Source organism: Alligator mississippiensis, chromosome 2 (genome assembly GCF_030867095.1).
Source record: "Alligator mississippiensis isolate rAllMis1 chromosome 2, rAllMis1, whole genome shotgun sequence".
NCBI lineage: Eukaryota > Metazoa > Chordata > Crocodylia > Alligatoridae > Alligator > Alligator mississippiensis.
Genome location: NC_081825.1, coordinates 86,900,826 through 86,916,582, shown reverse-complemented (window position 1 = coordinate 86,916,582; position 15,757 = coordinate 86,900,826). Strand labels below are relative to the sequence as shown.

General features: G+C 43.2%; 1 long non-coding RNA gene across 1 annotated transcript in view; it reads right to left on the bottom strand.

Annotated features, from left to right (window-relative positions):
* Positions 1–15,757, bottom strand: part of LOC132248336 (uncharacterized) — a 176,620-nt gene that overhangs the window by 159,755 nt on the left and 1,108 nt on the right. The window contains exons 2-3 of the long non-coding RNA XR_009459510.1: positions 8,614–8,687; positions 5,652–5,711 (exon numbers count right to left, since the gene is read on the bottom strand). This is a non-coding gene — a long non-coding RNA (uncharacterized LOC132248336). The remainder of the gene's footprint in view (positions 1–5,651; positions 5,712–8,613; positions 8,688–15,757) is intronic.

Below are 15,757 nucleotides of genomic sequence, written 5' to 3'. Positions count from 1 at the left end.
GGAAGCAGTCAAGCCATGGCAAGAAATAAATGTGTGGGTAAGAGAGATTATAGTATTTCAAATGGAAATTATGTTATTTTCCATTGGGTATATGGGAGTTAGGTACCAAAAGATGGGGACATTAGAAATAAATGTATTGGCTGAGAAAAATGCAAGCTCAAGGAGAAATCTTTTTTGTTACACATTACATTAGACAATGAGCCAGAACCTCATTTGGTGTATGTTAGAGTTTTTGGTTTGTTTGTTTTATTTCTTTAATGGAAATAGGCTGATTTACTCCCATTAAAGATCTGATCATTATATCTCAGTGATATAGATAATCAGACTATGAAATAATTGTTATGAGACAGAGTTGAGGCTGTGTTCCCTGAAGTGGCAAAGGCTAATAAAGTAGTAAGTATAATAAATTTATTTAATTCCTTTTGTTATGGTGTTTCAGTAACATACTTGAACCAATCTTTCCAATGTCACCTTTCCTTCACTACTAAAACATTTTCTAATATTGAACCCAATTCCCATTTTTCTCAAAAAACCCTAGATGAAACAGTTACAGGATAATATAAGAAAATAATGTTCCCTAAAGAAATTCTATGAGACAATCATCCATAATAATAATCTTGTTCATTTGGGTAAGTTAGACTAATATATATTTTATTTGAATGTGATTAAGACTACACTTGCATCTTGTAATCTTCCCCAAGTAATGGGCAGCCTGTATTAATTATTTTTACTATATAAGACATAACTGAAAAACAACTAAATACGTAATTAAAACCAGTGTTCTATATTCCATTGCATTTAAGAAAAAGAATTACAAAGTTAATTGCTTACAAAGATCATATTTACTTAACCTGATATCTGTAAAGTAGTTACTATATGTTATCAGTAATAACAAACAATAATTGGGCTGAAGTTGAACACGTCACAGTTTCATGTGTCACCTACTAAATGAACCTTGTACCTCACAGCAGCCTGTATATGTCATAGGCTTTGGCATTTACCAAGACATATGCAACTTAAGCAGGACCTAAAAGAAATGTGAGTATCTCATTCCTACTTCTCTAGCGTTTGTACTAGACGAGAGGCGCCATCGGTGGGGTCCAAACTGTCAAAGTCTCACTCTCAATTTGGTAAAAGACTAATGACATTTGACGTATTGTGTGGGGCAATACCTATATGTTAGCTGACTTCAGAACTTGCTAGGAAGTACAGAAAGATTATCGCAGATGATATTTTCACTTTGTTACCCGCATTCCCTTCCAGTGGCAGGAATACTATGGGTTGGTAAGTACACATATTTTAGAGGTTTTTTTGCTTGTTCCATGTAAGTCTTTTGTCTCAGCTACATATTGTGATCTGTCCCATGTAACTGATGGAAATTTTTTTTAAAACCTCCTTATTATTTTTTTTCTACCAAGAAACGATCTAGATTTACGAAGAGAAGTGTGACTATATCGAACAAAAAACCTCCTGAAACATCAGATTATCAGTTTAGACCAGATCCCACTAGGGAATTGTTTTGTCCCAACCAATTATATACATATATATATATATTTTTTTTTAAGTTACATGTCCAAATTAAAAATAGCACATTTTAATTTTCTTGTCTTTCTCTCATTCTTTTTTCCCTACATTTTTCTGGGCTAGACTCTGATATCTCTGCTCATGTCAATTAGCACCCTTACTTTGTGAGTAGTTCTATGCAAATCAAGGGAACCACTTGCAGTCAGAGAATTAAATCTGTGTCTCACTGAATTTGGTGGCAAAACACCCACTTGGATAGAATCCTAGCCAGTGAATAAGGGTATCAGGATATGGCTCTGAAGAGTGTTAAAATGCCAATCTATCAAGATATCTTTGAAGAAGGGTTCTTCTCAGGTAATTCCTTTGATAAATATCAGGCAAAGAATGATTGTAAAGCTACTACTCCCCTGCCCTGGGGATAGCTTAATTTAGAGCTGGTTGTATATCTTTGTAAACATGGTTATGACTGTATACTTAGTAAAGAGTTTTGGGTTTTTTTATACAATGAAAGTTTAAAACAAGCAAGTATGAAAAATTTGCTAGGAAAAATTGTTTAAATTAGGGGTGCTCAACTTCTGGCCTGCAGGCCAGATCCTGCTCCTGATGCCATGTCATTCAGTCCACAGGGCTCACCACAGATCTCTGGGAGCCCCACAAGCTGTGACCGTGTATACTATAGTGCACAAGAAAGGAACCTGAACATGGCACAAGGGGCCAAGTGACAGCAGTGCAAGGTGCCGAGCCTGATCCTGGCACATGGGGGCCAGGTGGGGGCAGCACAGGGCCCTTAAGCCTGATCCCAGTGCACAAGGGTGGCATGGAGCCCTGGAGCCCAATGCCAGCATGCCCCTGGAACCCACCTCCTGGGAGGTGTATGGCCTGATCTGGCCTGTAGACCCACCCATTAACATTCACCTGGGTCACCAGCCCAAAGCCTTGAGCACCACTGGTTTAAATCCAAATATAACTAGACTCACAATTTATCCACAGCCACATTCTTTGAGAGCTGGGCTGATTTTTTGGCGGCGGGCCGGAGCAGGGGAGGGGGAGTTGCTTCAAATTGTATTGTGTGCTTCAACAAGGCTTTTATCATCACACTTCTGTAAATCACTCCGGTGCTTCCACAGGCCTGCAAGTAGGATTCTGCCTGTGCATTCTTATGAAGGAGTGGAGCTTCACTGAGTTCTCATGACATGTTAGTAGATGCCTTTGAGCTTCTTTAACAGTGTTTTTTTACTACCTAAATTCTCTTTACTGCCTTTTCCAAGCTCAGTATCATTATAGGCATCATTTGGAAAGCATCAGAGCCATCTTACAAATCCCCTAGAGGTATATCTCATTAAGATGCACTGATACATTGGTCTGATATCGGATCGGTACCGATATAAAGCAAATTGGCTGTGTTGGAAATTGGCCCGATGGGGCCAATACTTTGGCCAATAAATGCTTGTGCGTGCATGCAGCCGCAGCATAGGACTCAGGCAATGAGGAGCGCAGCCTGGAAGTGTGGACAGCTGCCTCCAGCTGGTAAGTTCATTGTGGTGGAAGGGGAGGGGGAAGAGAAGGGGCATGGTAGGGTGCAGATAAACACCCCCCCTTGGTGAGGAAAGGGACAGAGGCAGGGGCAGAAGCAGGTGTTGCCTAGGTGGGGTCGGGGGTGGGGTGTAGGACGGACCAGAGGCTGATTGGGGGGTGGCTCCCACAGCTGCTTGCACCCTGGAAGGGCATGGGGGACCGGGGGGGGGCGTGTCCCCCCAGATCTGTTCAGGGTAGGGTGTGGTGGGGCAGGCACACTGCGGCTGCAGGCTGGAGCCAAGGCTATGCCAGGCTCTTCTCAGTAGGGGCTAGGATCACAGTAGGAGCTACAAAGGGGGCTGCAGCCACCCCAAATTATGCTGTAGCTCCCTCCCAGCATGTGGGGGGAGGCAAGGTATTGATCTGGAGCTGTGCTGGGCACATGGTGGCTATGGCACTGAGAGGGAGGTACAGTGAAATCTGGAGTTGCCTGTAGTCCCTTCTGTAGCCCTTGCTCCTAGCCCAGCCCCCAGCAAAAAGAGCCAGGTACAGCCCCAGCTCCTGCCTGCAACTGCAGCTCACCCCACCCTACACAGATCTGGGGGCACACTCCCCTCCCCCCCGTGCCTTCCCAGGTTGCATGCAGTGATGGGAGCTGCCCCTGTTGATGAGCCATGGGTCCGTCCTCCCCACCCCCCAACCCCGGCTGGGCAGCTCCTGCCCCTGCCCCTGTTCCATTCCCTCACTGAGGGGATGGGGGTTGATCTGCCTACCCCAAGCCTCTTCTCTCCCCACTCCCCTTCCACCACAATGGACTTACCAGCTGGAGGCAGCTCTCCATGCCATATCAGAAATTGGATTAGTATCGGCTGATATGCCACCTTAAAAAACAGATATTGGTATCAACCCCAAAAATCTCTATCAGTGCACCCCTAATATCTCAGAATTTCCTTGGAATACCCTTTACGAGAACAAAGAGGCCTGGACAGGAAGCAGGGGTGTATGACCACTTGGAGGGTCTGAGGAGAGGAGGCCAAAGCTATACAGTATATCAGCTTATTCAGAGAGAAGTCTGGTTCATTCTTCCTCATCATAGCAGCACACTCCCCTCCATATTTTGTTGCCATAGCATCTCTGCCCAGACCTCCACCAATCCTCTTGGCCCACTCCAACATGGATGCAGGCATCTCCAAGGAGCTTATGCTGATTGGAATTATGTTACGTTTCAGGGCACCTTTGGTGCCTGTTGCTTTAACAGATTTGAGCAGGCTGTGGAGCAGCTAGCAGGTGGGGTGCGATTCAACAAGGCAGGCACATGACCAGAAGGGGGCTTCCAGATTGTAGGATGGAGCTGAGCAGCCTCACTATAAACCCAGGCCGTCATAGCTAAGCAAGCAGTTGCTGCAGGGAGCTGGAGGCAGAACATTACCCAGCCAAAGCTGCTGCTCCCAGAACACCTGGAGATGAAGGGTAGGAATTATGGGGATGAAGGAGGTTCCTGGTGCCGGGGAATGACCTAAAACTACACCCTGGTGGGGTAGAATGGTGTGATGGGGCTGCCTGTGGCAGAGGGGTCCCCAGGAAATGGCACACCAGTGCCACACCTAGTGAAAGGTGAGTATGGGACATTATATAGCCTCAGCCCTCATGACCTGGTGGGTTACCCCATAGAGGGGACAGGAAAGGGTCCAGGCATTGCTATCAGAGGCCTGAGACCCAAGGGACGTAAGGGTGAGTGCCCCAATGATGAGGCAGTGTAGTAGCCCCAGTGAAGGGGCATAAAAATGATTGATTGGGCTGTGCAGAGTAGGGTCTGTATGGCAGGTCTGAAGGAATGCGCATGGGCCACATAGAGTAGGGTTCATATGAGGGGGCCCAAAGGACTGCACATAGGCCGGCCTGAGTAGAGAGCAAGATATGTTAAGAGGAGCCCGAGAAGACAGACCCATAAGGGAGTGCAAGGGCAAGTGGTTCTGTACCTACCCAAAATAACCTCGCTGGCCCATACTGGGGCTAGAGTGCCCACCGCAAGGGGCGGCCAGGACTAGAGGCTGAGTCCCAACTGGCCTAGAGGTGAAGCCAGGGCCAGTGAAGTCAAAGGTCCTGGAGGGGGCCACAGTCATGAGAGAAAAGGGATTAAGGAGTTTTGCCGCCCAGAATGATGGTGGAATAGACCACCTGAGTAGGAGGGATCTAGGTGGGGTCCAAATGCCAGGTGGGCATGGAATGAGGTCCATCTTGGGGCCAAAGCCAGATACTGATGCTATCTGTGAGGTATGGGACACAGCATAAGGGAAGGTTCAGAGCTCTGTGTGATGCTGTGACAGTGTAAAAGAAATATGAGAAAAACCTTACCTGCAGAGTTGGTGCAATGTAGAGGAGCAGTCACAAAAAATAGCTCTGAATGAAAAGACAAGCACTGGGGAAACTCAATACTGGTTTGATCATGCTTTATAAGTGCATGCCACTGGCACTTAAGGAATCCCACACCCAAGTTAAAAACAGCCCGACCTGAAAAGACAGATGGACCAGAAGCAAGGTCTGGAAGCCCTGGGAAAGGTGAATGGTGGAAAGCACCCACCAAGGTGACTCAGAGAAGCTGAACGACTTACCCACAGGTTGGTCCTACTAGTCAGGGACAGGTGATTGGGGCCTGACCGGGGCCGTTGGACCTGAAAGAGAAGACAGAGAAGGATTTCGAGTACAGTGGGGCCCAGAGTGATTCACAGGTGACCATTCTTACTGCAGACCCTAACATCCAAAAGGGTCTTGCAAGACAAGGACTCTGAGCTAGAGGACTGTGAGAAGGGACTAAGCCCTGAAGTGATTTTTGAGTTGTGTATTATTTTGCTTTATATATTACCTACCTCAGAAGGCACTATAGGAAAGCGTAGTCTGTGCGCCCTGGAACATCTATTTAAGATCTCAAAGACTGGAGTAAACTGGGGTGTAGGGGAGGCGGAACCTCAGAAGACAGCACCAAGGCTGGATTAAGGACAGCACGCATAGAAATTAAGATCTTCCTCCCAAGTTATATAGAAGAACAAGTTATGGCAGGCGAAAGTAGTTGCCCGTACACCAGTCCCAGTTATAGAACAGTAGGGACATGCTGTCTGCTCATAAGAGAAATGAAACTGTAAGAGATCCCGTGGAAATGTTGAGATGTGCTTCACAGGATAGGCACAGGTACTTCTACAGATGCCCTTAGCATTGGGCATTAAATGGGCAGCCTCCCACCTTGTAAACAACTAATTATCAGTGACATCAAAGGTGTGGCAAGTGAGGCAGATGGGTGGGCCAATGATTTGACCAGCTGCAAGATAGCCCCCTGTCACAGTTAATTCCTGTGCATATACCTAACGGGCACAGATACACTTTGCAGGGTATCTGTTCAGCTAGCTATGTCCTCGTCTCCCTTAGGCACATTATTTCCTGATTCATTGCTCCTCCACAAGGAAGATGGGCTCTTGCAGGATTAGGAGAAGAAAGGAAACCCTACAAATTACCCTTTCACATACTCCTGCCTAGCTCTAGAACAGCAGTTTTCAAACTGAACCGCTGGCCCCTGGGGGCCTGCACACTATGTTTAAGGGGTCCACAAAAGATTACTTTGATCAATCAAAAGTATGTGAATTCCCACGCTTACGATTCAAAGGGGTTTGTACCTCCATTCAAAATTTTCCAGGGGTCCACAAATGAAAAAGAGGTAGAAAAAACACTGCTCTAGAATAATCTCCTCCCATTAGGGGAAGGGAGTGCTGGGACCCCATCCAGTAGCCCACTAATCTTTGATACATGGAAGATTATCCACAGAGCATATATGGAACATATATCTGTTCAGCTGTTTTTGACTTCTCAGTGATTTTTTTTAAATCTTTTTCTTATCCCAAATCTTTCTTTTCTATCCATTAATGGAGGAGCACTTGCTAGAAAGTAAAAATTGAAAGTTACATGTAATTTTTGCAATAGTATTCTCTGTAGTAAATGCATGTATTATAGAAAGAGGAGAGAGGCAGAGTTAATGTATTTCTCCTACATAAATAAGACTGTATTAAGATAGCCTGAGAGGCAGTTTACTGCAGTGCATCTTTCCACCGGTTTTTATCAGAAAGAGGATTTTTTCTGTTTTTCTTAGAGCTAGCAGTCCTGATTCTACTGCTGCCATGGCTACTTTATGCAAGGTATCCACAGTCAAGGTAATTCTTAATATTCTATTTTAGTTTTCCTGGGAGACCCTGTGACTCTTCTAGTCTCAATGGTAAGAAGAGATGATAAATGTGGTTAAGACACCCTGATAAATCTGCTTCCTGGTTCAGAACAACAAAAGCCCTAAAGCAATTTGAAATGAGCTGAATGTGACTTTAGTCACTTGGAAGCAATACTTAGTTCAAGCTATTTCACATTTTATCACAAAAATCAAATGTTACTGAGAAATAATTCTTGTCTAAATAGGAAATGTGAAAGAGTCAGGTAATGTTAAAAAGCAGGAGCTGGCTCTTAGTTTTTTTAAATAAGAAAAAAACTTAAAATATATTAAATTAGTATACACAGAATTTCTTTCTTTGCTTTCCATTCAAGATTTGCATTAGGATATTAAGAGGTAGATGATATTTGGAGAACTTTCAAGTTAACACATAGAAGTGTCTGAGTGATGGGTTACTACTTTATTAAGCAACTCACATTCTAGGTGTCACACAAAAATATCCATTTACTTTAATCTAAAAAGCACCCATGTGGTATTAACATATATACATCCCAAAGGTATAAGCCCTATCTTTTTGAGAATGATAGCACATTTTCTATGTTCATGATAATGACAGGATATGTACACCAATTTTGATTATTCATTGACACTAATGATTTCCACAAAGTAATTTATTATTTAGAGTAGTATAGGTTAAGTTTTTACAACTGTATTGGGGAAGTAAACACACAAATCCCATGGATTTATAAACCTGCAAGCTGATGATATAAAGATAAATTCTTTCATCATTTTATTTACACTCAGTCCAATTAATTTGCTTTTAATCTGCCTGTGTATTTCTCTTTTCACAACTGGCATCTGCAGTGAGAAACTATATTACGTAGATGTTTTTCGCTTTAATAAAGTATGTTTACATTGTTTTTATTATTTGTTTTGCATCTCTTCTGTCATTAGTGATTCTTGTACCTCAACACCAGTAGATGGCTCTGTTTAGCATCCGTTTTGAAATCTGTGTCAAGCAGCCACACAAACATTCTGATTAATGGAGAAACACTTGTAAAAGTGTCTTAGCAGGTATACACTGCTCTACTGTTCCAATATGAGGAATGTTGGCCAAAAGAATACCCTGCCACCTAATGTGTTCTCAGTATGCATCAGAGCCCAGATATTATGCAATTTAGCCAAGAAACACACCTGAGTCAGAAGCCTGAGATCAGCTCTGGGTGCATGTTCAGGGCTGCACTAAACTGGCTTAGACCAGTGGTTTTCAACCTGTGGTTTGCAGAACCCTGGGGGTCCACAGATTATGTCTAAGGGGTCCATGAAAGATGACTATGATGAATCAAAAGTATGTGAATACCCACACTTACAATTCAAAGCGGTCCTCGTCTCCAATCAAAATTTGCACAGGGCTCCACACCTCCATTTGAAATTTTTTAGGGGTCTGCAAATGAAAAAAGGTTGAAAGCAACTTACTGCCTAATTTCTGGCTACTGGCACACACTAATCAGAAGCAAACTAATGGGGCTTTATGGCAGCATTCCTCACCTGCCATGAGACTTGAGAACCTTCTTGATAATCAAGGAGACTCAGGTACTTCTGAAAATACTATCCATCACCAGAGAAACCTCTTAATTTAGTTATACTGAAATAAATCCAAACCCATTTTTCTTCGCTTTCCTTACTATCACTATTTACTGCTATAACAGTGTTCGTGGCTCAGAAATATAATCCAAATAAGAGTATAATGGCTACATATGTCTAAATGTGTCCATGTTGCCAGATGACATTCCTTAAGAACTCAGGTGACACCATTATCTAAAAATCCTAACCAATTGTAAAACATTTTCAAGCATGAGGTTTAGTTATGCTTTACAATGTTAAGAACATTATTAGAAAAAATTTATCTCACTGAGGTCAGAAGTACATCAAAGGTATACCTGATGTACTGGCATTAATGGTGCTTTCTGGGCTACAAACCAAGGCAGAATTTTATCCAGTATATAGAGTAACTGTAGGTATCACTGCATAGTGCAGAGAAGTACCATAAAAGCTAGGGACAGACATTCAAACAGCCTGAGCCTGAACTGATTCAACCTTTCCAGGTTAGTCTAACCTGGCTAGGCTGAACCAATTTCCAACCATACAGACAATCCCTCTAGACTGAGAAAATTAGGCACATGCCTGCAGTGGCTCAGGCTGGAAGCCAAGGGTGCTAAAGCAGCCCTCCCTTCGCTTGCAGAGCTGAGCTGAGGGGGCTGTGGCCAAGTCCTAGCAGGAGGCTCTGATTAGGGAGGAGTGTAAACCCTCAGCCTGCCTGCAGTCCCAGGCTTTTCCTGGCTCACTGGTCAAGGGGTGGGAGTGTTGACAGCCCCCAGCTAGCACTGAGGCAAAGTGGGTATGTGCAGTGCATGCATCTTTTGCTGATACGGAGCTTTTCAATCTCCCTCCCTGCTTCTGTATACTGTCTGCAGCAAATTGACAGGCAAGAAGTGGGGGCTGGGGGGGCTGATAACAGTGTCACCCCCATCTCCCCAGTGTTTATTGCCCCATTAAGAAAACAGAGGGACATTAACAGCTACCTGTTGATTCTGCCTGTTGATTCAACACAGACTTAGCATGTGGTCTGCTAGCTAATACACAGATATCTTCTCCGCAATGCAGAGGGGAGGGGGAATTCCTGCTTAGCAGGGAGTGGTGAGGGAGAGGTGGGGGGAGCAAACAGCTCTTAAACAGCTTTTCCAAGGAAGGACATTGAGCTACCTGTTGAATAGCTCCAAATAGCCTGTCTGCCTCTGTCATCTCCCGCAGCACAGACTGTAGCCAGCATGTGATCTGCTAGCTAATGCTGAGAGGGATGGGGGAATGCCTACCTAACACAGAGTGGGGTGGGGAGGAAGGAGCAGAAGCCAGGCAGATGCCTGCAGAGACTGCCAAGCTCCAGCGATGCAGCAGAGGGGAGGGGCCAGCCCTGCTGTGGAGCAGAGAGCCCTGCCCAGTCCAGAGAGCATGCCAGGATGCTGGGGACTCTGATTTATCTTAAACCAGTGAGGGGTCTGGGAGAGACATTACATAAATCAGTTTGACCCAAATCAGTAAAGTCTGATACTACATTCAGCCAGGTTTATCGCAAACCGGTTTCAGCCATTTTCAAACTGGTTTACATGCACTGAATATCTGCTCTGTTACAGGTTTAAACCAGTTTCTGATCACTTAAACCAGTTTATGTGTAATGTCTGTCCCTAGCCAAAGAGATACATGAACCAGCTCTGTATACATGAGTTCCAGAATTGAAAGCAAGATAAAAACTTTACAATGATGCTGCCCTGAACTTAGTTCTACTGAGAAGGACGGTTTATTAGCCTAGCCACAGTCGTGTGCTAACACTGGTATAGCACTTCCAGTTCTGGAGATGTTTGCAGAGTGAGGTTGGGTGTCTGCATAGCAGTACCTTTCACCTAGGTTTTGATCCCCAGCACTCCCAACGGTGTTTCTGCATTGTATTTTTATCATCAGCTAAAACGGATATGTTAATCGTTTTATCATCAGATAAAATACATTGGCAGTAACTGGAAAACTTCTGGCCCTCTCACTAAACCACACTCTGGCTTCCTTTCCTCTTGTCCCCAGAAATCATCTTTTGGCTGTCTAGTGGACCACCTTCAGAGCCTTCCTACACCACAATCTCCCTCACCAAACATTATTTGAGGTGTTTCTTGACTAACATTTCAGACACTTGTATGGAGTTTGTGCACCTAATCCAGTGAAATGAAATGACTACAGTGGGTCCATTGGAGTATTGTATGGGTCAAGTTTCTCCCATAACAATACTTCTCCCCAAACAATACTTGACAGCTGCAAAAGAGGACAGGACAGGACAGGACAGGACAGGACAGGATATGCTGAACACACTTTGTAAAATTTTTAATCTAGGGGGATTTAGGTAGTAATGTCAGGCTGAAAAAACCTGTTGCCTAAATTCTACCAGTACCAGGAATCTCCTGTTTGAAAAAAAAATTGCTATCAGGTAATTAATGCTAAAGTGATTTAGAATAATGAAGTGTGAAGGATATTAGGGCCAGCAGTATTTAAAAAACAACCATAGCATACAATTAATACCAGGGTAATTTAACATATCATATCTGATCATCAATTTACAGCTTAACTTTTGCAAATGTGACAATGATATTAAATCAAATAGTTTTTATGCTCTATGGAATAGACTGAGAACTACTACAAATTTTGGCAAAACCCAGGAAAATTGCACTCAGTCTGCCTATAACAGTCTTTCAAATGCTCTAAAAGTAAACAGCCTTCAGTTCTCTAGCTTCATTTCACTCCAATTTCAATGTTTTAAGGTTCAGAGTAGTTAACATTATCCTTTCCTTTTAACCTTCACCAAGTATATACAGAATCCGTGAGCAGCATTTAGAGGTGTTGGCAGGGAGGATAGTCATAATCATTGATATAGCTGTCTGTTTGGGATGAGAAATCCAACACACTTATGCCGATGTCACCACTACTGTCCTTGCACACTACAGTTTAAATTAGACACTGGCAAATAAGTGCAGAGAAGTTATTTCATTGTTTATTCTCTCTCTTTTTAAGTATGTGTCTAGTGAATCTACCTTCAATAAGCAATTGCTTTGCATTTTTCAGACTTTATCCAGAAAAAGAGTAATAGATATGTTTGCATTTGCATTGCAACAATGACTCAGGAAGAGATCCTGGACCCAGTGAGGGTGTTGCCTGCTAGCTAGCCCTGCACTAGCGCACCCTTGTGCCCCAGCCATGTGTAAACGCCAAGCCGTATTGGAGCAGTCCCAGGCTAACAGGCTGACCCCCTGGACCCACTACCAGCCAGGGCTGCTCCAACCCTGCTCAATGACCCCGCCCACATGCACATTTGTAAATGTGTTGCCCAGGAGCAATAAACTCCAGCGCGAACTGCACCAGAGTTTATTCAATTGCATTAATAGCATGTGTAGATGCACCCTATGAATATGTGTCTGAGTCAGATTTCATTTACATTGGTTTTACCAGCTAACTCTTTCGATTACAGTGGAGCTATTCCTACTTTACAACAATGTGAGACCAGTTCACTCCTGTACTTGCATTACTCTTTCTTCTTCTCTATAAATCCCAGTCATTGCCAGAAAGCTCTTCTGTAAATCATTTTTTCCATAGTTCTTTGTATAGTACCTTGGGTTGCAGAAGCAATATTAGCAGATGCCTTGTGCTCAGTCACCTACTAAGTGAATTCACACTCTCCTCATGAGTAACTGTATTTTAATTAATTCTCCCTTCTGGGAAGATTGTTCGTGTTGAAATAGTCTCAAGTTATGTAGTGTCAAAATCCCAGGAGTTCTAATAAAAATGGCAATTAGACTTTTATAATGAAAATGTCAAGAAAGCTTCTTATAGCATCTATTTGACTGGATAAGATGACCAGACATTTGCAAAGATTAGTCTGCTTAGAAGGACAAGCATCTGCCTTGGCACCTGAGATCTACAAGTCTTAGACACTCACAGTGCTGGCTTCTCAAAGGGGAAAGTAAGGGTCATTCCAATAACATCTGAAGCATTTTCACCAACTCTACTCAAGAAACTTTCTCTTGGGGCATTGTAAGTCTTGTCTGGGGTTCAATTTGTTGTATGGCCTGAACTCTGAGCAGAGTGCGGGAACCATTTGTATTTCATATAAAGAAATCTTTAACATGGGTAAAATCTTATTTGGAGAATCACCATAGACAGGGATAGAAATGAAGTTTCTTTGGGAATTGTATAAAAGAATTATAGTCTGAATTCTTATTCAGTCTCTTGGAAAGCCTTTAATAAACTACAGATTAGCTGCCTAACTTGTCAAACAAACTATTATGTTTCTGTTTGCTGGAGAAGAGAAGAGTTTTGATTCACTTTCAACTATGAAATATAGTCAATGCTCACTTGCAGCAATACCTGCTAAAAGCAACAATCTCTTTCCAGCAACATTTCCCCTGGAACATTTTCTATAACAGGCATTTAGTTGATGGTCCCTATAATAGCAACAGCTAGTTAGGAACAATATAACACCTGGGCACAGACAGGTTGCTACTAACAAGCAGTGACTGTAATATATACCAGTCCTAAGAAAAATGAGGGCTTAAAATGAATTGAACTAAAGCAGACCTGATCACTTCCAAAATGATGCCCACTATTACTATCAAATTTGAAAGTGATTGACAGTGATACCATTTTAAAGCATCTTAAAAATACCCCTCTAAAGGCAGGTATTTCAGTGAAGATATTAAAATGAGCAATAATCTGTATTTCAAAAATCAAGCCAACACCTATACTATCTATAATATATATACTTGGCTCAATTATAATTGTGATGCTTTTATTGAAATGGAAAATATAAATATATGTTTTGGGAATGATCTGAACTGGGAATTCCCAACATAGGAATCTGAAGAAAATATTTCTGCTCTCTATTTCTGTATCATACCCAGATGATACACATAAGAGGATCAAATACTTTTATTCCCACAAGTAAATTAGGAGCCCATTAAACCGCAACTACTGAAGCTGGGCATCAATAAGGGTGCATACAGAGGTTACAGTTTTCACAGGATGAGGCCTCTGAAACATTCACAGCTGCAAAGCGCTTTTAAAAATGGCCAATAAAATGAAAATTTAACCCTTACCTGGCAAGTTATCAGATGAAGACACTCTAGGGAAGACCGCCTTAGCGAATCTGTGTGCAGGTTCACAGTGAGGATTACTTCCGGATGATGCCACCTGCATCCCATGGGCCTCTGCACAGGGCTGTGCTCTAGCCTTCGGTAGGCAAAGCTTGTCTCTTCTGCCTGCCCCAGTGCCAGGCCAGCCCTGCCCCGGGACTCTCAGTGACAGCCTCTCATCCCAGCCCCACTTCCTCCTTCTAGCCAGTTGAGAGCCACCCTGAGCAGAAGGAAGGGAGAATGGCGTCTCTTCCTGCAGTGCCCCTAGGACTGGGGGGAGCTGGCAGCCCAGCTGGGTGCACAGCACCGGAAGAGGTCTCTCCCCACTGCTTTCTCCTCCAGGTGTGCCTCTCCCCCCACACACTGCACCCGGCTGGGCTGCTGGCTCCTCCAGTCCTGGGAACATTGTGGGGGAGACACCCCTATCCCCCCAGCCAGGCTGTGGCACTTTGTGGCCAGAGGCAGGAGGTGGGGCTGCGATGAAAGGCAGTCACTGGATAAAGCAGCCCCAGGAAGGCAGGCTGCTTGGCTATGGCTAGCCTCTTTGGCTGTGCTTGGCAGTCTCTGGCAGTCCCCAGGGCCTGCAGAACATGCTGAGAGGAATGTGACAGCGCCTTCTGCCTCCTAGCCTTGGCCAGTGCAAGGAAGCTCTGAGCTCCCCCCCCCCCCGTGCCCCCTCCCTTTCCCCCATTGCCAAAAGGCTGTTGTGTTTGATTGCACTGTAACTTTTAGCACTCTGTGTAAAGAGCAAAAGTTACAGCACTATTACAAGTCCCTTCCTTCTGCGTACATCCTAAATCACTAGATCTGAAAACCTCATACGAAAGAGCTTCTCAGGAATACTCTCGGTTATTAATATTTCAATAATTTTAAGACATGATAAAAGTTCAGAGGAATGATGGGGGACAGCCATATATTGGCAATATGTTAAAAGGGTCAAAATATGATGATGTGAGCAATTGCAGGTCTTCAGCCTGAGTTCAGTCTGGGGAAAATAATGGCAGGGAGCTGGACCTGATGATCTCGTGAGGTCCCTTCCAGTCCTAACCTCTATGAAATTTATGAATGGCTGATACGGGATTTAATTAACAAAAAATCAAAAGACAGCATTATAAATAAAATTTGGTCAGTCTGATGAAATATGTCCTTCAAAGGAAATTAATAGTTTGTGCCATTTCTTTGTGTGCATAAGAACTGAAGAACCAGATAATTAAATTGTTGTTTATATTTGTGTTTACATTTGGGTTATTACAGCTTCTTTTTCTGTTTGCATCTAGCAGGCATCAAAAATAGTATATGTTGCCTTCCTTATTTTTGGTAAAGGATTATCTGTTAAACTAGAGAAATGCAATTGGATTTCTCATCCCTCAAGTAAAGAGACAAGATGCTTCAATCTTTAACAAAGATTTTTTTCTCTAAACAGTTAGTAAAATGTGTTAGTAGAAAAAGGCCCACAGAGTTTGAATCAGTTGTTAGTATAATTCACACAGTGAGAACTAGAAAGAAGTATTAATGGAAAAAAAATGTTTTTTTTCCTTCAGATTAGGGCTTCCTACAGGGGAGTATTTATGATGCAGTAAATCAAGGTGAAATTTTAAAGCACATTTTCTACTACATTTTCTACTACATACTACTTTCCCATGTGGCCACTTGCAGTAAAAACTAATACAAGCTCTAAAATATATGGCTTACTCCACAAAGTGCCTATTGGAGCCATTCTTAGCACTAACAGTGTGCATATGGGAAGTTAATGGTAGCCATGTAAGACCATGAACCAACAGTGCAAAAATTG